At 59.5% G+C, this 22,877-nt stretch overlaps 1 long non-coding RNA gene across 8 annotated transcripts; it reads right to left on the bottom strand.

Annotated features, from left to right (window-relative positions):
* Nucleotides 1-1,311: 1,311 nt before the first annotated feature.
* Nucleotides 1,312-10,017, bottom strand: LOC124097362 (uncharacterized). 8 transcript variants are annotated; one of them, XR_009227462.1, is made up of 4 exons: nucleotides 9,931-10,017; nucleotides 3,322-6,123; nucleotides 2,831-3,117; nucleotides 1,312-2,729 (listed from the first exon to the last, which is right to left on the bottom strand). It is a non-coding gene; the product is annotated as an uncharacterized LOC124097362 (long non-coding RNA). The 8 variants fall into 8 exon arrangements; XR_009227461.1 differs by having other exon boundaries at nucleotides 3,322-6,606; nucleotides 9,931-9,984; XR_009227463.1 differs by lacking the exon at nucleotides 9,931-10,017 and having other exon boundaries at nucleotides 3,322-5,429; nucleotides 5,799-9,770.
* Nucleotides 10,018-22,877: the final 12,860 nt, after the last annotated feature.

Below are 22,877 nucleotides of genomic sequence, written 5' to 3'. Positions count from 1 at the left end.
CACTTAACCCCTTCACTGCCCGAGCAGCAGGCCCGAGGAAGCAGGTGGTGTCGGCCACCGGTCCTTCCCGGGCTCCAGTGACCTGGTGGCAACCCCGTCCCAGAGTCAACAGGGTGTTTTTGGTCTGAGTCTTGGACTCATTCGGAGACACTTCCAGGCCCCCCCACCCTGCCCTGTGCCTGAGGCATCCTGTCTCCAGGGTGGGGATGGGCACAGGAGGATCCCCACCAGGAAGTGACCAGGAAGTGACCAGGAGGGCGGGCCTGAACTGAGGTCAGGGGGTAGACTGGGGGGGGGGGCTTCCAGGAGGAAGTGACACTCAGGGACCCTCCTGAGGAAGACAAAGGTCAGCTTGTTTTGTCTGGGGAGAGGGAGGCCCCAGGTGGGGACCAGGCTGTGCCAGGCCCCAGAAAGGCCTGGGGGCCACTCCCAGCTGGGGACCTCCTCTGAGGGCAGTGAGAGCCGCAGAAGGGTTCATGTGGGGAAGGACAAGGACAAGTTTAGCACCGAGAGTTCCTCAAGCAAAAGAGAACCAAATAGGAAGAGAGACAGAACTCACGTTCACGGTCAGATCAAATATGATCCAAGACCGGAACACCGGAGCCACGCCAAAGTGCCACCAACAGGACACGTTTCAAATGGCAGCCTGGCAGCTGGGCCTGGCACTGGGCTCTCCTGCAGCCTGAGGCCACTCTGAGCCCGGCCCTGCCAGGCCAGCGTGAGGCAGCCGACGAGGGTCAGCAAGGCCCCCGCCCCGACACCACCCCTGCATACAGCTGGAGCCCCGGGGACAGTGTCCACGACGTTGGGAAGAGCTGAGGTCACCTAGGCCCACAGTGTCCTCACTTTACGGATGAGGACCCTGAGGCCCAGGGGCAGCTGGCCCAGGATCCCACTGTGGAGGCCGGTGTGGCTGGCCAGGCTGCCCACCACATGTGACCTGGGTGTGGCAGCTGGGAGCGTGTAGCCAAGATGCCCACAGCACATCTTCTAGAGAGAGCCGCCTGCCGGGGCCTCCATGCCACACAGCGGGGACTTGAAGCCCCCTCCTTCCCACCGCTCATGAGGCTCCTGTCTCCTCAAGGGGCAGAGGCCAAGAGGAAGAGAGCTTCAAGTCCAGGGAACCAAGAACCATTTGGAAATTGCAAATCTCCCTCCCGTCTCTCTCCAGTGCTGGGGATTGAGCCCCAGGGCCGACACATCCCTAGCCCCCTCCACTCTTCCCCTTAAAGCTTGGAGAAGGGGGTAAAGACAAGTTACTGGGGAACGTCTGGATTGTGTTGTTTTTGCTGTAGGAATGATTCCTCTTCCTCCTCCTCTGCCTCTTTATTAATGGATACCAACAAGCCAAGGAGATGAAACGGGACTGTCTGATGGCCAGCTCCGAGTCCCCAGAACAGACTGAGGAGCAGTTCTCAAGCCCAACTTGGAAGTTGATGTGTGAGGAAACTCAGGCCCAGGGAGGCTGAGGAATTTGCCCACAGTCACACAGCTCTGAGGGGTGGAGCCTCAGGGCCTCCATGCTGATGCCCAGGCCCCGCCCGGCTGCAGGATCAGGCCCTGGCTCCTGCACCCTGTCCTCTGAGTGTTGTCTCCGTGCCTGGTCCCTTTGTTGGGACAGCAAACTCAGAGTTGCCCTAAGTCCTGTGGAGCGTGTTGAGACTCCCAAGGCCAAAACACACCCAGGATGCTCCCTGTCTTGAAAATCGTGCCCCAACAGGACAGGAAGGGGCTGGGCAGGCTCCGTGCTTCTACATGCTCCCAGCCGAGGAGGGGCTGCGCTCCTTCCAGGCTCTGGGGTCACCACTGCAGGAGGCCCAGGCAGCACGGAAGGTCTGTCCTGAGAGTGGGGATCTACTCTGTCATTGTACCCTTCAGGCAATAAGACTCCTTTTATAAGGCTCCCTCACACTTGGGGTGCCAGCAGCTGGTGACCCACATTCTGGAGCCCCTATGGGGGTGATCCCTCTGAATCCTCATTTCACATTGCCCAACTCTGCAGCAGGGACACAGGGCTGTGGAGTCACCTGCCTGGGCAGCACAGCCAATGACCAAGGGTCAGCCTGGGACACACACGTTTGGGTGCCAGGCGCTTGCTCAGTACCACTCAGCCTCCCGGCCAGGGAGCCCTCTCTGTCCCAAGCTAGAGATGTGGCCGTTTTCACAGCAGCAGTGAGGCTCCGGCCACCCCAGGGTCCCCTGGCTCGCCGACTCCTCGCCTTGCTAATGTACTTAACCCCCTCCTAGAGATGAGATGAGTATTTCATCTATTTATTATTTGCTCATCGCTGGCATCTGTCCATCCTGAGTTCACTCTGCGCTCATCGCCCCCACAAGGCTCACCGTCACCAACCGTGTCTCAGAACTTCCAGAAGAGAGCTGCCTTCGTGGATGGAGCTGCATGACCCAAATATTACACACCTCATGCACTTCGTAGAAACGAGTGAGCTGACCTAGAGATAAAGGTGGAGCAGGCTGCTTGAGAGCTCGGGGCACGCAGGGCACGATGCCCTGACCTGGTCAAGACTGAGGCCCCGACAGCGGGGCTGTGCTACCCCAGCTCTTGTTACTTGAGCTGGATGAGGCCCGGGGATTCCTGGCCTCTTCCTCTTCTCTTCCCACCACAGGTTAACAGCTCCGCTCAGGTCACTTGTGTCCACTGAATGGCAGCAAGCCAACTGTGGGGACGAAGCGATGGTTACCATGGTGGCCAGCTTCCAAGATGGTCTCTGAAGGGAGATGGGAATCTCCTGACATTCACAGCCAGCCTAGTCTCCTCCCACAATGATCAGGGCTGGACTGTGTGACCAATAGGATTCGAGGAAATTACCATATGCATATTGCCATCCAGGGCTGGGTCATAAAAGGCCTTGGGGCTTCAGTCTTGCTGTCTTGCATCACTCACTCTGGGGAGGAAACTTCTTGGGAGGAAACTTGAGCAGCCACATGGAGAAATCCAAGTTGCAAGGGATGAGACCTTCATACCAGCCATGTGAGTGAGTCATGAAGAAGCCTTCAGACGACTCCAGCAGCAGCTGACAGCTTCACTGCAACCTCAGGAAAGACCACAGTAGGACTAGCCCGTTGGACCACGTCTGAATTCCTGACCCGCAGAAACTGAGATAATAAATGCTTATTGTTTTAAACTGCTAAGTTTGGGGTGATTTGTTACGCAGCAGGAGGTGACTAATACAGAAACAGAAAGACTTTTTAGTTGTGAAGGCCTTCCATTGACTGGGTTCCCAGAGTGTGTTCCCTGGCATACAGACCCCAGGCTAGGCTCTGGAAAGCCGCTGTCAGCTCAGGCAGACGGGGACTCACCTCCTGCTGGCGATCCCAGGCCGAGGACCTATCAAGGCAGAGCCTGCCCAGCAAGGAGGCTGCTGTGTGGACTCTCCATTTCTCAGGAGTCTTTGGCCATGGAACTCGGTATCAGAGCCTCAGAGACCTCTTTGGGACACATACCCAAAGTGTCACAGAGGTTGGTTCCTAGAGCACTTGAGTATGACTGGTGGCATCTGATAAAGGACAAGAGGGTTGGTCTGCCAGGATGGGACCTCTGTCAGCTCCTTTTCCAGCTAAGGCAAAGGGTCTGGTTGGCCCTGGGCCACCTCTGTCCCCCCACTTCACCCAATGGTCGTGGTCAGGGCTCTGCACCGGCAACTGGCCATGGACCTCTGTCCATTTGGGGGTTCAAGTCGGAATCCCCAATCTTGGAAGCCCTAGCTCTCAGGAGCTCAGCAGCCAGGTGACCCGGGGGCCGCTGAGCACCCCCAGGGGTCTTCTCTGTCCCTGGTGTTTGCTGCCAGCTGAGCTCCAGGGCCCAGAGGTGGGTGTTTCTCAGAGGGATGTGACTACGACGATCTTAAAACAGCCTGGAAATAGGCGGATGGAGAAAACTCATTTTGTAGGGAACTTTTTAAGAGCGAATCCCCGGCCTTCGGGGTGGAAGGCGGGCTGAGGCCACATTCCTCAGGCCCCTGGGCTGCGTGGGTGGGAGCAGGCGCCCCGCCTGCTGGAAGGCAGAGGTCTCTTTCTTGTGTTAAAAACATGATTTTTACCCTCGTGTTGCGTTGGCTTTCTTGGCAAGGACCTGCGGGCTCTCTAGCTTTTCTAGAACCATCATTTCTTCCAGACACCAGTGACCAGCCCACCTCCCTCTGACCAGAGCCCAGTGGGCACAGGGATGGGAGGGAACCCATGATAACACTGCTGCCCAGTGTCCCCACCCGGCCCCGGCCCAGCACCTGTATCACCAGGAGCACCCCCAGGTCCACCGCAGCAGAATCCCTATGAGCAGCATCCAGAGGTGGCTCAGGGCAGACGGAGCTGGGTGCCCTGGAACCGCTTTCTCAATGCAGCCTCAGCCGCTGCTCATCACTGGCTGCGTGCCTTCCGGTCCCCCTCCCAGGCTCCCTGTCCCCCTCCCAGGCTCCCTGTCCCCCTCAGACAGCTTCTCAGAGGGGCCCCAGCTGCAGCTCCTGAGAGCCGTCTTGGTTGCTGGCCTCCCTCTCATCACCCAGATCCAGTGTGATGGTCATGGCCGATGCGGGGGAGCTGGGCGCTGAGGTTGGGGTGGCACCAGCCAAGACGCCCAGGCTGCAAGTGCCCAGCTAGGTGCAGTGGCACCCGGTGTCAGAGAGCAGAAGCCAACTCCCCAGGGTCACACAGGGTGAATGACACTCAGAAAGACCCTGGGCACCCAGCTTTGCGAGGACTTCCCTGACAGAAGGTGAGAATGGCCAAGGGGTGTCAAAGAGCTGCCCCCCAACAACCGGCTTTGCCAGTGCTTCTCAGCCTGGGTATCCTGGGGCCCTCCAAGGCTCTCTACATATGTACAGCCCCTCAAAGTCCCCGGGGGTCACTGCACCTTTACGCAGGCCAGGCTGCCCCAGGCAACACGGGGTACGGTGTCTTGAGCAGGGATGTCAGCCTGGCCGGCCGTTCACTCTCAGGAGCTGGGAGCTGAGTGGCCCTGGATGACCCCAGCAGCTCACTGCTCAGCAAACAGGCGGCAGCCGGGCGGTGGAACCAGGAGAGGACGCCCTCAGCAATCTGCCCCGTAGAGGGGCCCTGCTCCCTTAGACTGGCCGGAGGGGTCCTCTACTTTCTTATCTTTCTCTAGAAACAGGCTGGGATGTGGCCCACCCGCAGCCCTTGCCTAACACAGCCAGGCCCTGGGTTCCAGCCCCAGCCCTGAAAAAAGAAAAAAAAATAGTAAGGACTTCCCCACCCCCGCCGGGGGCCAGCGGGCAGCGCAGAGGACAGGGCTGGTGGTCACAGGCCGCGGGTGGGAAGGGCCCGGTGCAAACATCCTCGCCCACGTCCTCCACGCAGGCTGTCCCTGGGGACGGCATGTGGGCTCCTGTGGGCAGGTTTGCGGGGAAGTCTGCGACGCCAGCCGCAGACACACTCACTCTTGCTGAAACCTGCAGGAGAGGAGGGGCCTGCGGCCAGGAAGCTGCAGGAGCCCTGGGCGCCTCCCTCCATCCGGCCAGGCTCGTCCAAGGGGCGCAGCCCCCCCCCCACCGGCTCTACCTCACCACCTCGGAGAGCCCGGGGCCGGGGTGAGGGCGCCCAGAGCAGCGGGCACAGGGCTCTGCAGTTTGCAGTCCCTGGACACTGCCGCTCGCCGTGGTCACCTCTGGGCACATATTTGGGGACTGGTGTATCTTGGGGCCTGGGTATCAGGAGGGCGGATCCAGAGCCCTGCCAGGGAGGTGCGGGACCACCCAGGGCAGCCGCGGGATTTCCAGGGCACCCTGAGACAGCCTGCCCTGAGGGACGACCCGGCTCACCGAGCTCACAGTGAAGGACCCCGCTCTCGTGTCCACGCGGCCAGGGCGCTCCATCAGGCGAGGCCTGGGCTCTCCCGGAGGCCTGCAGCGTGACGGCCCATGCTCTGCCCCGTTTTCGCTGCTCCCTTGAAGACTCCGCCTCCCCCAGGAGACGCGTGCCTCCGCCTGCCGTGTGGCTCCTCGGGTTGTGCCAGGGCCTGCGGCCAGCACAGCCCAGCCCAGGGTGACAGAGGGCCCTCCTTCCTGCGGGACCTTCAGCGGTTCATCTTCTCGCACAGGAAATGATCACCGGCCAGCAGCGCCTCGAGGAGGCCTGGGGGATGCCCTGGGGGCAAGGTGGGCACCACCAGATCACAGACCTGCCCACAGTGGGGCATTGGGGCCTGGGGCTTTCCGAGATAGCCGAGCACAACATGGGCCGGCAGGTGCTCATGCGCTCCTGTGTTCACCAGGATTTCTTTTACAACCAACAACTCTTAAAGTAAGAGGATGGGGGGACATTGGTAATGGAAAACATGTTTGTTTGTTTGTTTGTTTCCTAAAAAGGAAACTTGACATCTGCGCAAGACAGGACCAACACCGGCCCAACTCCCCTCAGTGGGCCAGCACGGCGGGGCCAGCACGGCCTGGACCAGGAACTCAGGATATTTGAAAACCGATTGCCAAAGGGCCAGGTGAAGAGGGGGTGACCTCCAGGGGTCCTGCCTTCCTGCCGAGCCCAGGACCTGGCAGCCAGGCCAGCCATTCAGATGTCAGCTGCCCACAGAGGGTCGTGGTCTTTCGAGAGAGCCTGTTAGGGGCTTTTCATCTGCAGAGACATTGACCAAAACACATGGGACATTCATGTAAGACAGATTAAAAATTGCAGACTCTGAAGTCCATGTTCAGGATACCCCTGTGGCAGGGCACAGTGGGATAGCCATGTGCCACATAACGGTGTTTCAGTCAACGATGGACCACCTGAAAGACATGGGCCCATGAGATTATATTGCCTGGCCAGGTGCAGTGGCCACACCTGGAATCCCAGCAACTCGGGAGGCTGAGGCAGGAGGATCACTAATTTGAGGCCAGCCTCAGCAATTTAGCAACTTAGCGAGACCCCTGTCTCAAAATTTAAAAGGGGGGGAGTGGTGCTGGGATGTGGCTCAGTGGTAAATTGCCCCTGAGTTCAATCCCCAGTACCAAAAAAAAAAAAAAATTCTATTGCCTAGAGGCCATTTAAGTTTGCATAAGTGAACTCGATATTTTCACAAAGGTAAGATAGCCTAGGAACATGTTACTCTGAACATGCATCTGTCACTGGGCAAAGCACAAGGGACGGCACCGCTCTTCCGGCCAGGCGGAGGGAGACGGCCTCCACACACCAACTCAACGGCAACCTGTCTCCATTTCACAAAGGACGGCCAAGGCTCAGAGAGGTTCAACGAGGCCTCCAGCGTCACTCAGTGGTAGAGCCGACTCTTAAGCATAACCATCAGGGCTCTGATTTATAACCTCTGGCCTCACCGAGACCCTGGATGCCACCCCAGAACCACGAGAGAGAAAAGCAACAGTGACCAACCTCAGGCATGATCTGCCTGGGTCAGGAAATCATGCAGCAAGGTCAGGTGCAGGAGGGGACCCAAGGTACAAAGATGGGAAATCTGAATCAGGTCACACACACGAAAAAAGGCAAACTGGGTGAGTCTGGAGGAGAGAACGTCCCCAAGACCGAGCTGACTCTGGCCAACTGCCATTCAGTACCCAGGAAAACAGGGAAGAGGCCGGGGGCAGATCCAGTCTGCCTCACTGGTTTTAGTGGGAGGCTTGAGAAGACAGCAGGCACCTCTCAGGGGACGGGAGGGATCTCCCAAGTGGCCACGTGAGGGGGTTAGTCAGAAATTTGGCTCCTTGAGCTAAACAAATCCAGGGCTTCCTCTTAGCAAGCCATGTGTCCTCCCTGACCCTTAGTCTCTTCATCTGAAATGCATCTAACAAAACTGCATCATGCAGCTTCTCTACACCAGACTGACTCTGGGTGCTGGGAACTCAGCAATGAATGGGAGAGGCCAGACTGGGACTCTCTCCAGGTTCATGCCTAACAGGAGGTGACAATGAGTGTGGAGACAAACAGATTCAGACACAGGGTATAAGGAAACAGCAGAGGCCCCAGAGTGCTCTCTGGGCGATGGTGAGGCTCCAGATGAGTGTCCAAGCCGAGGCCGAGTCCATCACCAGGCACTGGGTGAGCGCTCAGCCTGTGGGAGCTGCTTCTGTTACCATCTCTATCACCATGACCCCAAGGAAACCTGGCTGCCTGGGAACCAGTTTATCCCAGTCACATCCAACACCAACCTGACGTCCAGAACCATAGAGAAGCAGGTTTAAATCTTCCTGAGACCCCTCAAAGAGGCGCCAGAGGGGACCCCCTGCACGCCACACACTAAAACATTCCCAAGATGCTGAGCCCAGGTCACAGGGAGGTCCCCGAACATCCTCCTCCCTCTGCCTCACTTTATCTGTACCCGACAGGCAGGGCTGCTGGGCCTGTCCTCTGGATGGACTGGGGGGATCCAGGCTCGGTCCTCACTGGCCTCGGGCCCCAGGCACTTGGCTTAACTCTGTGCCTCAGTTTCCTCATCTGAAAGTGCAGGTAACCACAGCCCCACCTTCTAGGGGTTGTTGAGGGGCTTCAAGGGATCCCTGACAAGTGCTCAAGGTGGACAGACACACGGCCAGGCTAGGGTGGACCAGGAGTCTTTGCCTCCTCCCCCCTCCCCACCTGCTTTTTGCTTCTGACCCCAGTAGGAGCTCAGGGCAGTTCCCCTGCAGGTCAGCCTGGCTGGCTAGGTCCCAGCACTCCGTGGCAGCCCTACCCACTGTCCCATCCAGCAGGGAGAGGCCAAGACTGGGCAGTCGCACCCCGAAACTTCCTAGAAATGGGCAACAGGGGCTGGGACCGCCTTCCTGCCTAAGAGGACACCGGGCAAGCCAGGCCTTCTGTGGCATCTGGGGCCTGGGATGTGCTGGCAAGAGCTGGCTCTCCGCCAACTGAGGCCACTGTCTGCCTCAAGCCTGGGCAATGGGGCCACCGTGGTTCTTGCCTCTGCTGGCTCCCAGGCCCCAGAGCAGAGGCTCTGATGTCACACTTGCCAAGCACCATGGGCCAGGCACTGGACACACATGGCTCCTGACCTCCTGGGGCTCGAAGTCCTGTGGGCAGGGCCAAGAATCAGGGCCTAGGAGGGTCAGAAACCCAGGGAGCGCTTCCGGAGGTCCAGACATGGGAGGGAAGTTAGAGCACCAAGGCACAGGAGAGTCAAGGCTGGGCCCAGCTGGACAAAGGCCTAGCCAGGAGAAAGGGGGTATTCCAGGAGCCCCAAGACCTTCCCTTCACCTTCCCAGCAGGTGCCACTTACTAGGCTGCAACCCAGACACCAGCTCACTGGGTCCCCACTGACCCCTGGGGGAGGGCAGTGCCAAAGCAGAGGCAGCAACTCTCTGCTCTTCTAGAGCCCAGAGCCCTGGCTCCTGGCTGGGCAGGAGGATCAAGGCCCCACAGGCCCAAAGCACGCCCGGCGCCTGCGGAGGGTCAGGAGGGCCTGCCATGGCCACCCCATTTTACAAGTGAAGTCACTGGGGTTCAGGGAGGGCACAGCATCCTCCAGCCCCACGGTTCTGGTCTATTCCCTGGGACCCAGGATAACCCAGAGGTGCAGAAGTGCCCCCACTCCCCGGGTGGGGCAGGACACAGCCAGGGACGGGTGACTCGGGGTGCAGGAAGGAGCCCCCCCCCCCCACGGGAGGCAGAAACTGACACCAGGCAGGGACAGGTGGAGGAATGTGGGTGGGGGCAGAGTGGGCCTCATGGTGCGCCGGCCCGGCCCGCAGCCCCTCGCTCCCGCCCAGGTGAGACCCCGGCTTCCCGGCAGGCACCACCTCCAGGGGCGGGGAGAAGGCCCCCGCCTCCGGGCCGCCCAATCGGAGGCTGCCCAGTCCCACGGCGGAGGCGGCGGCCCAGGCCCCCGGGAGTCGGGACCTGACCCCGACCCGGCGCCCCCCGCCCCCGCCCGCCCCCAGCCTCATTAGCACCGACGCCCGTCGTCCTCCCCTCGCTTTCGGTGGCTCCAGAATTTAAAGGTTAAATCCTAACCTCGTCTCAGCAGTTTCTCCCGGCTTTGCCTCCCCGGCGCCGGGAGCTGGTAATTATATGCATCTCCGAGCAGCCAATCAGCTGTCGGGCTGACAGATACTGATCTTTTCGTTTTATTTTTAGCTCTGTGCTTCCCCCTCTAGTTGCAAAAAAAAATTCTGTTTGTTCTGCGTGCGGCCGCCTCGCTCGAGCCCTGCGCCGGCTCTCATCTCCGCCAGGCAGGCGCGAGCAGGCGGCCGCGGGGCTGGAGCCCGGGTCCCCGCCCGAAAAGGGGGACAGAACGTGCCCACGGCCCCCAGCGGCGGCCAGCCTCCGGGCGCAGCCCCTGGGTTGGGGTGGGGAAGGGAGAGGCTGGGCCGCGGCACACTGAGCCCCTGGATGCACAGCGAGCCGAGAGGAGCTCTCCTTGGCCTCGGCCCGCGAAGCAAGTCCTACCTGCGGCTGGAGGCCACGAGAGGGAGGGGCGCCCGTGCAGGGGCAGAGACAGAGCTAGGCCGAGAGGAGAGGGAGCGGGCAAGCCGTGGCCCCCTGTGAACCCTCCTCCCAGAACTGAACAGAAGGGTTGGGATTGTCACCAGCAAAACACTGAGGGGGCTCCCTAGAGAGTTCCAGCCAGGACCGCAGGGCTCCACCAGGTACCGGGCTGGTGCATCTGGTGCTTTTGGGAATCCTTTTGTGGGTCATTCTGGAAGGTTCTATGGGCCTTCCAGGGAGCTGGCAGGTGTGGGGGCCTGACTGATGGAAGACCCCTGTCCACACAGCTAATGGCAAGAAGGGGACAGCACTAAGCAGTGACAGAAATGGTGGGGACCTTTCCTTCTACCTTCCCAGCATGCTGGGGTTTGCAAAGTCTTCCCCTTGTCCCCGTGACCTCGGTGGCATCCCCACAGCCAACCCAGGATGAAGTGAAATTGAGGGCAGCCAGTCCGGACAGGGCAAGTGTCACCTCTTTTCTTATTGGTCCTGGAATCGGTGGGGGCAGTGTACCTAATGGTCTGGACTTGGGGTCCCAGGCCTGGGTTTTGCTGTTTACCAGCTGTGACTCTGGGTGAATGAGTCAAGCTCTGTGGGCCCCAGTGCCCAGAGAAGTGGGTCCCGGTCCCACCGCCCACCTCATAGGAAGGCTGCAGAGAGTGGTCAGCTGTGTGGAGGCATCCCGCCCCGGCAGCAGGTGGAGTGCTCTGTGAGCAGGTATTATTAGCTCCTCTGGGGAAACTGAGGTTCATGTGACTCATAATTGGCAGAACTGGGACTAGAACCCTCCCTCCCTTTTTGGCTTCCTTTTCTCTGACACTACAGATGGCGCGCTGAGAAAAAAGCGAAGGGAGAAGGGAATTAGGAGACCCAGCGAGATGGAGGGAGGCAGAAGCACCGTGATCAATTACTTGGGCTATAAATTTCTGCTGTTTTGCAAAGTGAGCACACAACCTCTGAGCAGCCGAGCTCGCTGGCTATGCTCAGGAGAAACCCAGCAGAGTCCGCAGCAGCTTTTGATGCTGGGAGCTGGGAGGGAGGGGGCCCAGCCGGAGGCGGGGGGCTGCAGAGGGCAGGGAGCCTGCGGGAGCGGGAGAGGGAGCCCCAGGATCCTGGCTGCAGGAGGCGGCGGGACCTCACCTTCCTGGCCCTCCAGCAGCTCTCTGTCCCGGGATGGCAGCAGGAGCCCGGGCTGCCCCCGTGTCCCTTGCTTCCTGGCTCATGGCACCACTCCTTCCGTGTGCTCCTGGAGCCTGTGGAGGAGGCTCTTGAACCTCAGCTTCCTCATCTGTAGCATGGGGTAACGTCGGCCGCCATGCCCAGGACGGGCTGAGGGACCGGTGAAGTCTAGGTCGGGAAGGCCGAGCGTGGGCCCTGTAGGCCGCAGCCGTAGTCGGGTTCTTCATATTATTGTTGGGAAGATAACCAAAGGCTAAGGGGCTGGTAACTGGTAGCTTAGAAACAGTTTAATTATTTCATGGTGGGAGGCCGGGCTCCCTCTGAGGGACAGGGGTTCCACAGGGAGACTGCCGCCTCAGCCTCCACCAAAGGCAGCACAGGAGGCTGGGAAATGAGGCCAGAGGGAGGGAGGAGCCCAGCCCTGGCCCTGGCCTCCACCTTCCTGGAGCCTTGCTGGTGCTCCTGTGGGGAAACAGCCAGGAGGCTGCCCCATCCCGCTGGGATCCGGGTGTCCCAAGAAAGCGGGACTTGGGGCACCACCAGGTCAGGGCCTTCCTCGCCGCAGGGCCTGCGCAGTTCTGCAGCCGCTGTGGACATTGGTCTGCTGGCAGGGGAGCCTCCGCATTGAGCCAGCCCTGCTGCCCTCAGGGAGCTATTTGTCGGGGAGGGAAAAAAAATGCAGCTGACCCCTGAACTCTGGGACCCCCAGACAATGGCCAAATAAAGGGGAGGCCAAAGAATGGAAGAAGGCCAGGAGCACAGGGAAGCCGTGGGGCCTGGGGGCGAGGGGAGGCCCAGACCTGCCATAAATCAGGGCCCTGGAGAAGACGCCTTGCGTTTGGGTGGGCCCAGGCCCCGGCTCAGGACTTCCGGCCCAAAGGTAGTGGAGCAGCCTGCGAGCTCCAGGGGGCCCTGAGGTGGGGTCCTGTAAACAGAAGCTCCTTCCCTGGATGGATCCGATACAGACGCTGGGCCAGGTGAGTCACAGCGATGTGACAAACAGCCCCCAAATAAGTTTCTATCCCCGTTGCAGTCTGCGGTGGGCTGGGGGGAGGAGAGACGGGTCCTGCTCAACTCTGGGGCCCTTGCTTTGTGGCCCTGTCCTTCTCCAGGGCCTTCTCTACCTCTGCAATACCCTGGTGGAGGGGAGAGCGAACTGGAGGCCAGCTTGGAAGGATGTTTATGGACCAGGCTAAAAGGCCGGGGGCGGGGCCCACCATAGCCGCTCCCAGTCCATTGGCCAGGGCTCAGTCATGTGGCCACTCCTGGCTGCAAGAGACGCTGGGAAATGCAGTCCAACTGCATGCCAAGAGGAAAACCCTGAGCCAGGGCTTGGCGAACACGTAAACACTCTCAACTGTCCGCTGGGCTGAAATGAGCTGGTGCTCACCAGCAGCCGGGTGGCCCCACCACTGAACTTGTGTGTGCAGGCTCATTTGTTATATGCACTCAGGGACTGTCACATTAGGGTCAGGAGAGGCATCTGAAGGCTGGTCCCAAGGCTCCTTTGGAGATTGTAAAGTGTGCATGTTTGTGTGTGTGACAGAGAGATGGGGCGGGGGCTGGTGTAGGGAGACCTGCAGAGTGTTCATGGAATCGCCAACGTTTGAGCACAATGGCTTACAGAGAGGAGGGCGGTTTCAGAGGCCTTGGAAGGCAGTGTGTTGATCCTTGGACCCTACTGCCCATGGCAGGAGGTGGAAATAAGATTGTCCTGCTGTGGGCTCCTCTCTCCACCAAACACACCCATAATCTCTAGGGTCAGGGCAGAGAAGGCCCCAGCTGGTCCTCAACAGTGGACTCATCAGCCACGTCTGTTGTCTGATCCAAGAGCAGCCATGGGGCCGTAGGGTGTGGTGTTGGAGATGGGCTCACATGTACAGATGGAGAAACCGAGGCCAGGGCCACACAGAGAGTCTGGGCGGAGCCAGGATTGACATTCAGTGTCCCCCTAGTCAGATTTCTGTGCGAGGAAATGGGCTGTGTTGGTCCTGAGCTGCAAAGAGGTTTATCATCAGGCAGTGGGGAGCTCAGAGAGGAGGGGAAGAGAAGCAAGCAGAGCGAGGGGTCCTAGTGTCCACCTCAGGGACTGATCATCAGGATGAGGAATGTGCTCTGTTCCCAGGGAAGGACAGTCCTTGACCAAGCCAGGGCTGCAGGCCCAGCCCTTGGCAAGGAAGGATGGGGGCATCTGGACTGACAGCCTCCCCCCACCCCACCCCCGGCTGCACACTTGGGGGAGCTCCCCATGAGGCAACTGGGGGGCTCTTGCCAGAAGGGGAGGTGTGGGTGCTGGGCCGCCAAAACACCAGATGTCTGCTCTGGCCCCTGCACCAGGGTTGTGCAATCGAAACCAAACAACCATGGGCCGGTTTCCTGCAGCCCAGAGCTGTGGCCTGTCCAGGGGATCCAGCCGGAGCCCGGCCAGGAATCCAAGACAACACAGACTCTGGGCAGACCTGCTCTGCCAACCTGGAACCTGGTCCTGGGCCCTGCAGCTCCCCCAGGACGCTCGCAGCTCCCTGAGGGCCGCAAGGCAGGCTGCTCATTTGTTCAGTCCCAGGCTGGTTCGCGGGGGGGCCTTCCCCAGGCCAGTTAATGGAGATTTCACAAGCCGGGGGTACACAGCTGGGGAAGGAGCTGGGCCAAGGCTGAGGTCCAGGTGGGAATTCATTCCTGGAGGGCCAGGGGCCAGGAGCAAGCCCAGCAGGGCCGGGAGCCAGGGAGGGCTGCTGACCTCACCAAATCCCCAGCAGGGGCGAGAGGCTGAGACTGACTGACTCAGTGTTGAAGCTGGAAGGATCTAGAAATCATCAGAGAGGAGGACGGAGTGATGGTCAGTTTCCTGTACAATTTGGCAAGCCTGCAGTCCTCAGTTCTCCAATCAACCCCAGTCTCCGTGTTGCAGAGAAGGTGTTTCGAGGTGTGATTAGAATTCATGATCAGTGGGCTTCATGGATGGAGATTGTTCTGGATCATCTGGGTAGGCCACACTCAGGCAGTGACTTTGAAAGGCCTAGGAGTAGGGCTGAGGCGTCCCTGCCAGAGGGGAGAAATCCTGCTGGTGGGCAGCAGTGTCAGCTGCCATTTCTAGCCCCCCCCTTTCCAGTGGCCACCTTCAGATTTTGCCCAGCCGTGCCTCGATGGCACAAGCCAAGTCCTTGCAATAAATGAGCCACTCAGACCTCCCAGGGGTTCCCCTGCTTCTGCACTGACACAGGTGGGGAGGGGAGAGAGCAGGTTCCAAGGCCTCCCTAGGGACTGGGAGCCATGCCTTTACAGAGGACCACTAACTAGGTCAAGTTCCCCCACACAGCTGGGAAGCAAGGGCAGCGCACCTGCAGGGGCTGCAGGACCCATGGGCTTGGCTTAGTTCGGGGGAGGCCCGGCCCAGGCCTGGGCTCCCACTGCGGCCCACCCTGCAGCCTGCTCATTAGCAGACATCGCGGAGCTTTGGGCTACACAGACCTGGTGCTTGTTATTTCTCCGAATCTTCGGAACATCAGGGGCAGGGAGGCAGCAGCTCCCCTTGGACAGCTGAAGAGACCACTGGAGTCGCTCACCTGCCTAGGGGGCTGAGAGGGTCCTGGGATCATTGTGCCCCACTTCTCCCAATGGGCTGAGGGCAGAGGCTAAGATGCCCATGAGACCGTGAGCTTCCCTACAGCGGTTCTGTGGGGCCAATAACCAGTGGACCGATCTGTGAAGGGGACTCCCAGCCCGCAACCCACGGACACACACCCTAACCGACTGATTACCCCAGGGAGGACTGTGCCCCTGGGCGAGAGATCCTCGCCTTTCAGCCTCCCTCCTCCAAGGCCAAGTCTGCAGAGGCTTCTGGCCTCCTGAAATCTCTCCCAGCCCACTGGCCGCATTCCCACCCTGTCTGCGGGGGACCTCAGGGGAGCGGGTCCTTCCCGGGCGACAAGGGGGCACGCCACGCAAGCTGGGAGGAGGGGTGGAAGGGACAGAAGGGGAGAGTCCCCAGTCCAACCACAGCCTGTTCCCACACGCAGCTGCACCTGCAGGCCTCTGGGTGGGACGTCCACAGGGGCGTGCGACCTCCGCTTTTATTTATTGATGGGACACCTGCACAGCCTGCTGCTTTGCTCCCAGCACCAGTGGCTGCTCACTCTTTGGGGGAGTGCGGGGCTGTCATTATCCCCAGCATTCCTGTTTCACAGAGGAGGAAACCGAGGCTCAGAGAAGGCAACTTCTGGCCCAAAGCCCCGCAGCCGGCCCAGGGCGGGCCCAGCTTAGTTGCGCTCAGGCCCCACCCGCTCAAGCCACTCCAGCCACGCCCACCTCCCCGGCCACGCCCACCTCCCCAAACCTCCAGGTCCGCCGAGCTCAGCGGACCCTGCGTCGCCTTCGTTCGGTCTCCCGTCTGGGCGTCGCCAGGGCTCTCCCCTCCCTTCCTCCCTTTCTGTCACCAGCTCTCTGTCTGGTCTTTGGGGTCCCACCCCCCCCATTATCAAAGCAATAAACACTCGTGCTGGAGAGTTGGGAAAGCGCGGGGACCTCACTGCGCTGCAATCGCTGTTCCCACGCCCGCCAGACCCGCGGCCCAGCCTGCGGGTGGGTGGGGGGGTGCAGCCCGGGCCGGCGGGGCGGGCTCCGCCCCCGCAGCTTTGCAGACCGTGGGTTGGTTAACCCAGCTCCTGCCGCCCTCCCTCGGGACACGGCTGCTGCCTGCGCGGTAGGCCAGCGCCCACGTCCAGCCCCGAGTGCTGTCGTCACCACCCCCACTTTTCAGATGAAGAAACTGAGGCTCAGGTCGCCGGGCGATTCGTCCAGGGGCCTATGTCTGTCTGTCCGCTCAGCTTCGGCGCTTTCCAGCGGCCGCTGCCTTCCGCCCAGTGCCATGGGCAGGGTCTTGGCAGAGCCTTGGTGGTCACTCTGTCCAGCCCTGAGAGATGCGGCTGGCTTCTCGGTTCCTCCCGGTGCTAAGGGAGGAAGACTGCCCTGAGCATCAAGCGCTCGCTTCAGTCAACCACGGGCGATGTCACCTAATGCATGGGGCCGGCGCGAGGCTCAACGGCATTTTTACAACTGCGATCCCAGTGATTTCCACACACCGGTTTGCTCCAAGCAAGGGAAGCGGGATTAACTGAGTCTGGGCGGTTTCCATGGAGCTCAATGACATCTAGATTCAGTTGGGGACCACCGACTGTGGGGGAGGGAGCCTCCCAGGCCTCAGAGGAAACATGGAAACCACCTGTGAGGCCGAGAGGCCCCCAAGAATAGCCACTAGAATCAACAAGGAGATCTAGGGTCTGCGGAAAACCCCACAGGGACAGAGGCCAGGGGGCCTGTCCACGCCCCCTGCACACTTCTCAGGCGGGAGAGTCGGGGCTCGTACTGCTCATGCGCATCCTGCTCCTCCTGGGCCCCACTGGACAGTTCCTCCCCAGGAACCATCTTGAGGTCAAGGGAAGGAGGATTTCACTAAAAAGCAAGGAGTCGTCCATCCATGCATCCCCTCAGACACTGCCAGGCACCCGGAGTGTCCTGAAGAGCAGTCAGCCGCCCCTCCCCAAGTCCCCAGACCATCTGGGACCACCCCCGAGCCTCCCAAATTCGCAGGGGCTGGGCTGGATGAGAGGAAATGAATCACCCGCCTATATAACACCACCTCTGGGCGTCAGATTTGCTTAGACAGGAGCTTCAGCCACAATAAAAGGACCAGCCGGCGTCTTGGCACAGCCTGTAATCCCAGCTTCTCAGGAGGCTGAGGCCGATAGATGATGAGTTCAAAACCGGCCTCAGCAACTCAGTGAGGCCCTAAGCAACAACTCAGTGAGACCTTGTCTCTAATACAAAGAAGGGCTGGGGATGTGGCTCAGTGGCTCAGTGCCTCTGGGTTCAACCCCTGTACCAAAAACAAAAACAAAAAAAAACAATAACAAGGTCCAGCACAGAGCTCTTGCCATTCTCAAATGTCTTGTATTTTCCCACTTACAGTGGCCCTGAAGGTACACTACTATCATAAGGTCCCGAGTGCATCTCTGAATTCTTCTAGATGAGCTCCAGCCCCCACGGGGGCCTGTGCAGAGCCCTGGGGACACTCAGAGGTGCAGAAGTCAGAGGCCTGCTCTTTGGAGCTGCAGGCCTCCCAACCAGCTTCCCAGATGGCCCTTCCTAGTATTCATGTCCCTGTGTGGCCTCCTCCGACAGTGAATCAGGGCTGGTCTTGTGACCAGCTGAGTAGGAGGGAGATGACAGTATGCATCTTAGAGGGCAAGGTCATAGGGGGACTGTGGCCTGTGCCTTGCCCCTTGGAAGTCAGTTGCCATGCCATAGGTCACCCGAGCAGCTCTGGAGAGTCCTGCTGGGGGCGGGTCCTGCAGCCCCGTGCAAACCCAGGGATGACCACAGCCCTGGACCGCCCAGCTCAGCTGCTCCCAATCACTGACCAGTGCAGGAAGCCACCTCTGCTGTCTTAACTGCTACCTCTGGGGACTTTTATTCTGCGTGAGATAAACACAGCAGCGTGTGGGCCATGTGAGAGGCAGATTCCTAACAGCTACGGAGGGGAACGGGGAGGGTGGGACTTTTGTGACACAGGGCCCCGTAGCCACAGCAGCTACCTTCCCAGACCCCAGGGGATGCCCCAAACTGCAACTAACACTGTTTCCCCATCATGGGTACGTGGAACACAGCTGAACTTATGGATCAGACACACTGCGAGAGATTAACAACAACAACTAATAATACAAACAATTACAGCAGCAAATTGTAATACAAGTTACTGAAAGTTCATGAACAGTCGATCTCTGAATTTCCCATTTAGTCCTTTTGACCGTGGTTGGCCATGGAAAAGGGGGGCTACTACCTTCATTGCTGGCCATGGTGGGGAGACAGGAAGCGCCCCTGTGCTGCAGGCCAGTACTGTGCTCAGTACTGCGTGGGAAAGCAGAGCCCGGGAGGCCCGGGGGAGCTCAGTTCCTGCCGGAAGACAGCGGCTAGGAGTCGTGAGTGAGGGCCTCCTTCTGCCTCAGCCAGAGCCCCCCAAGGCACAGGAAGGCCTCGCTGGAGGCTGCAAGAATTAAGGCCAGCAGGTCTGTAGAAGTAGCCAGGTGACACTGAGAGGTGCAGGAGACGCACTCCAGGCAGAACGCACAGCCCGCACCAGGGCCCCAACAGGTGAGAGACCTGGAGGGTCAGGAGAAAACTCAAGACGGTCGGTGTGGAGGGGACAGAGTGAGCAAAGGGGAGAGGGACACAGTTCCAGCTCGCAAGGGGAGGCACAGGCTCTGTGAGCCAGGTTAAGACCTTCAGCTCTTCTGCTGTGCAGAATGGAGAATCACCAAAAGCTCCGGCACAAGAGTGGCTGTGTTTGAATGCTTTGCTATCAGGAACAGATTACTGACTCTGAGTGGCTTGAGCCACAAATTTTGTTTAAGAATAAGAAGAATTACTGAGATGAGAAGTCCTGGGGTTAACCCAGAGCCTCAAGAACCTCTGTGCCTTCCACCCTTTTGCTCTGAAATCCTTGTCATCTTGTTGTTACAAAGTGGCTGCCACAGCTCCAGGCATTACATCTCATACACCAACATCTGAAAGAGATCTTTCCCTGTTGGGTGGGTAGGCAATCTTCCTGAAAGCCCCCAGGTGACTTCCCTTTCTGTGTCATTGACTAGGCTTGTGGCACATGCTCACACCTGTCGGAATTGCTGTGAATGGACCATTCATGACTGATCCCCTGGGGCTAGCCTCAGTGCTGCTCAAACAAGACTGGGATTCTCTGAGAGAGAGAAGTGACACAATTGTGTAACTGTGAGTGCTTTGAAAGAGAAAGACTCGGCATCTTCCGAATTCTGCACATATCGGTCTGGCACAGCTGCGTCCAGGGAGAGGAGCCCTGCATGAGGGACCCTGCTGTGGGACAGGGGCCATAGGGGCGGCCTGCGGGAGGGAGTGGCTCCTAAGACAGTGTCCACATCTGGGCCACTCAGACCCTCCCTCACCCAGCGGGCCTCCCACCCTGTCCTTGGACGGCATCCAGCAGCCACCCTTGGTGGTGGGAATGCTGTCTCCGCTGCACTGCGTGAGAGGAAAGCCATGCGTTATACTCCCGGGTCTTTGCCGGGTCATACTCGCCCCCCCAGCCTCCAGGGAAACTCAGTGCTTGACTAGAACATTCTTGGGCGCTTCTGCCTATCGTGGAAGCCAGGGCTGTAGCAAAAAATATCTATTATTTTCTACTAGGGTAATAAAAATTTCTGCAGGGTCCTTGACCTCCAAACCCAAAACCCCATTTCCTACCCTCTATTGAAACTCCTGATACCCATGTGCCAGGCTCTGGCCAGAGGCACACGAGTGGAAGTGACCTGTGCAACATCCAGCCCACTTCCTCACGGCCCCTTCCTGCTGGCTAGAGTGGGGACATGATGGTAGGAGCCACAGCAGCCGTTTTTGATCACCAGGTGGAAGCCATGTGTAGAGGGGGGCCGAGCAGCGAGCTAGCAGGAGTCTGGGTCCCTGACACCAACTCTGTCTTGTCCAGGATGATGCTGTGATGGATTTTGTTACAGCAACTAACCCTGTACCCCGACCTGCGGTACAGGGGAAACAACAGCCTTGAGTCCAGCTTTGCTTTCAAGTAATGAAGGCGACGCCACCCACACGCCAGCCCCCACGGGCTTCTCAGGGAGTGGGAGGTGGGGCGGCTGCTCAAAGAGGAAACTACTGCTGGGCGTGGCCTCCCGGGAAGGGGGCGGGGCCTCCCAGGAAGGGGCAGGGGGCGGGGCCTCCCAGGAAGGGGAAGGAGGCGGGGCTTCCCAGGAAGGGGCAGGGGGCGGGGCTTCCCAGGAAGGGGGCAGGGGGCCGTGTGCTGGGGGCTGGGATTGTAGCCAGGAAGTGCGCTGCTGGGAGACGCAGCCAGACCCGAACCAGGAGGCTGAGGCCCCAGGGCCAGCGGGTGGCCCTCTCCCTCCTGCTCAGTGCCACCGAGGTGTGGGAGCAGCCGCCCTGGGCGTGAGGAGCCCTGATCCTGGTGTGGACAGGAAGCCAGGCTCAGGCCGCTGCCCACGGTGGCAGAAGCTCCTCTCACCGCAGCCCCGGGTGGGGACGGGCGAGCAGCATTCTCCGTCTTCTGAGTCCCAGCAGCGGAGTCCCAGAGGCCGTCAGAACCGAGTCCCAGAGGCCGTCAGAACCGGGTCCCAGAGGCCGTCAGAACCGAGTCCCAGGAGGCCGTCAGAACCGTGCTGGCACCTTACCCCAGTGGCCAGGCTCTCTCTTCTCAATGAGCAGAAGGCTTCTCCTCTAGAGAGGACCTCAAGACTGTCCCACTCAGAGGCCCAATTTCCACAGGGCTGGTAGACACTGTCCCCGTGGCTGCTTTTCCCTAAGGCAAAGAAGAGCCCGGAATTATTGGCCACCACCTTCTAACATGCCATGGAGAAGCTGCTTAGATGGGAGGTGCTCCTTTAAGTCGGTATCGGTTTCCTGCAGCTGCTGTAACAAATCACCACAAACTGGAAACAACCAAGCTCCTTATCCTGCAGTCCTGGGCGTCAGAAGTCCAAACTCAGCCCCAGGAGGCTGAAATCCAGGGGTGGGCAGCTCTGGGTTCCTTCTGGAGTCTGTAGGAAAGAGTTCACTCAGCTGGCCTTGCCGGCTCCGGAGGTCCCTTCCCTCCTGGGCCTTGGCTCCCTCTGCCAAATGCAGCCTCTGCTTCTGTGGTCACATGACCTTCTCTAACTCAGGCCTCTCCCCCTCTAAGGAAGACCCTCGTGTTTACATTTGGCCCAACCAGCTGGTCCAGAGTCATTCCCCACCTGGAGACTCTTAGTGTAATCCTGTTGTCCGAGTCCCTTTGGGCACACAAGTCACCATCCTCAAGGGCTCCGGGGAATAGAATGTGGACCCCTTTGGGGGACCTATAATCTGTGTCCTTCCACTCGTTTTGCCTGCTGTGTGAACCAGGAACCTAGAGTGGCATCCGGCATGTAGTAGGGCCTCAGTGACGATGTGGTGAATGTGTGAAGGAGACAGAGATGGGAACAAGAGGCGGGTTCACAGGGGAGCTTCACAGCTTGGGGGCAGAACCAAGGCACCCAATGGAGGGGAGCAGCCAGTGGCTTCTCACCTGCGGCTGAAGGTCCCCAAGGAGACGTGGCTGGGGCGTAGCTTCCTGCTCACCGAGGATGGCCCTGTGATGCGGGATCAGCAGAGGAGAGCCCAGGGAAGCAGTTGTGGCTGTCTGGGGGCAAGAGCCACTGCCCGGCCACTGGGAAGCAAAGTCCCAGGTGGCTGTGCCCGGGGAGCTGCTGTCTCCAGGTCCTGACCACAGGCAAGTAGGGTCAGGCCCAGGCAGCCCAAGGGAGGAGCCAGCCACGGGCTCTCAGCCTCAGGTCCCGTGGTGCCACGACCCACCTGTGCAGGGCTGAGGAGCCCGGGTTAGTTTTGCTGTTCAGGGATCTTCTTCTTTTCTTTGTTCTGTGGTGCTGGGGATTGAACCCAGGGCCTGTGCCTACGGGGCAAGCACCCTACCAACTGGGCTATGTCCCCAGCCCTCAGGGATTTTCTTAAAAGTAAAATTCACACAGGCACAAAGGCCTATTTACAAATGCACAACTTCACATCCAGTTTTATGAGCCTTGGTCCGCTTTAGGCTGCTATAACAGAATATGGAGACCGGGTAATTTTTAAAGAGCTGAAATTTACTGGCTCACAGATCTGGAGGCAAAGTCCAGGGTCTTAGCACTGGTGTCCTGCCAGAGCCTCTTTCCTGTGTCATCCCATGGTGGAAGGCAGATGGGCAAGAGAGGGCCACGGGCAGGACGCCTCCTGAGATGACAAACTTACTTTCCAAATAATGGTGTGCATCCATTCGTGAGGGATCTCACCACCTCGTGAAGGTCCCATCTCCGGACACTGTAGCAGGGAGCTAGAGTCCAGTGGGGGACCCTCAGGGCACACATGCGAACCACGGCAGTGAGGTGTCAGGATTCTGACGGGGACACAGAGCTGCACAACCCACACCCCTGTGCCGCAGGACACAGAGCCCCGCGTTGGAGTCCCACCTCCTGGGACATGTCTTCTGTGTCTCCCTGACAATCCTGCACCCCAGAGGTGTTTTTCCGATTTTTTTTTTTCACCACTGATCAGCTTTGCCTGCTGTAGAATTCCTAGAAACGGAATCACAGCATTCTTGCTCTCTGGGTCTAGCGTTTCCCATCTACGCCGTCCATCTGCGCTGTGCTGCGTGTTAGTGTCCACCCCATTTCATCAATGAGCAGCCCCCGTGGCCCGGGGCGCCCCAGGGTGTGGACCATTCTCCATGCTCC

This window comes from Marmota monax, unplaced genomic scaffold (genome assembly GCF_021218885.2).
Source record: "Marmota monax isolate L192 unplaced genomic scaffold, Marmota_monax_Labrador192_F-V1.1 WCK01_AAM20220418_F8-fsc00020, whole genome shotgun sequence".
NCBI lineage: Eukaryota > Metazoa > Chordata > Mammalia > Rodentia > Sciuridae > Marmota > Marmota monax.
This window is presented reverse-complemented; position numbering and strand designations above follow the sequence as displayed.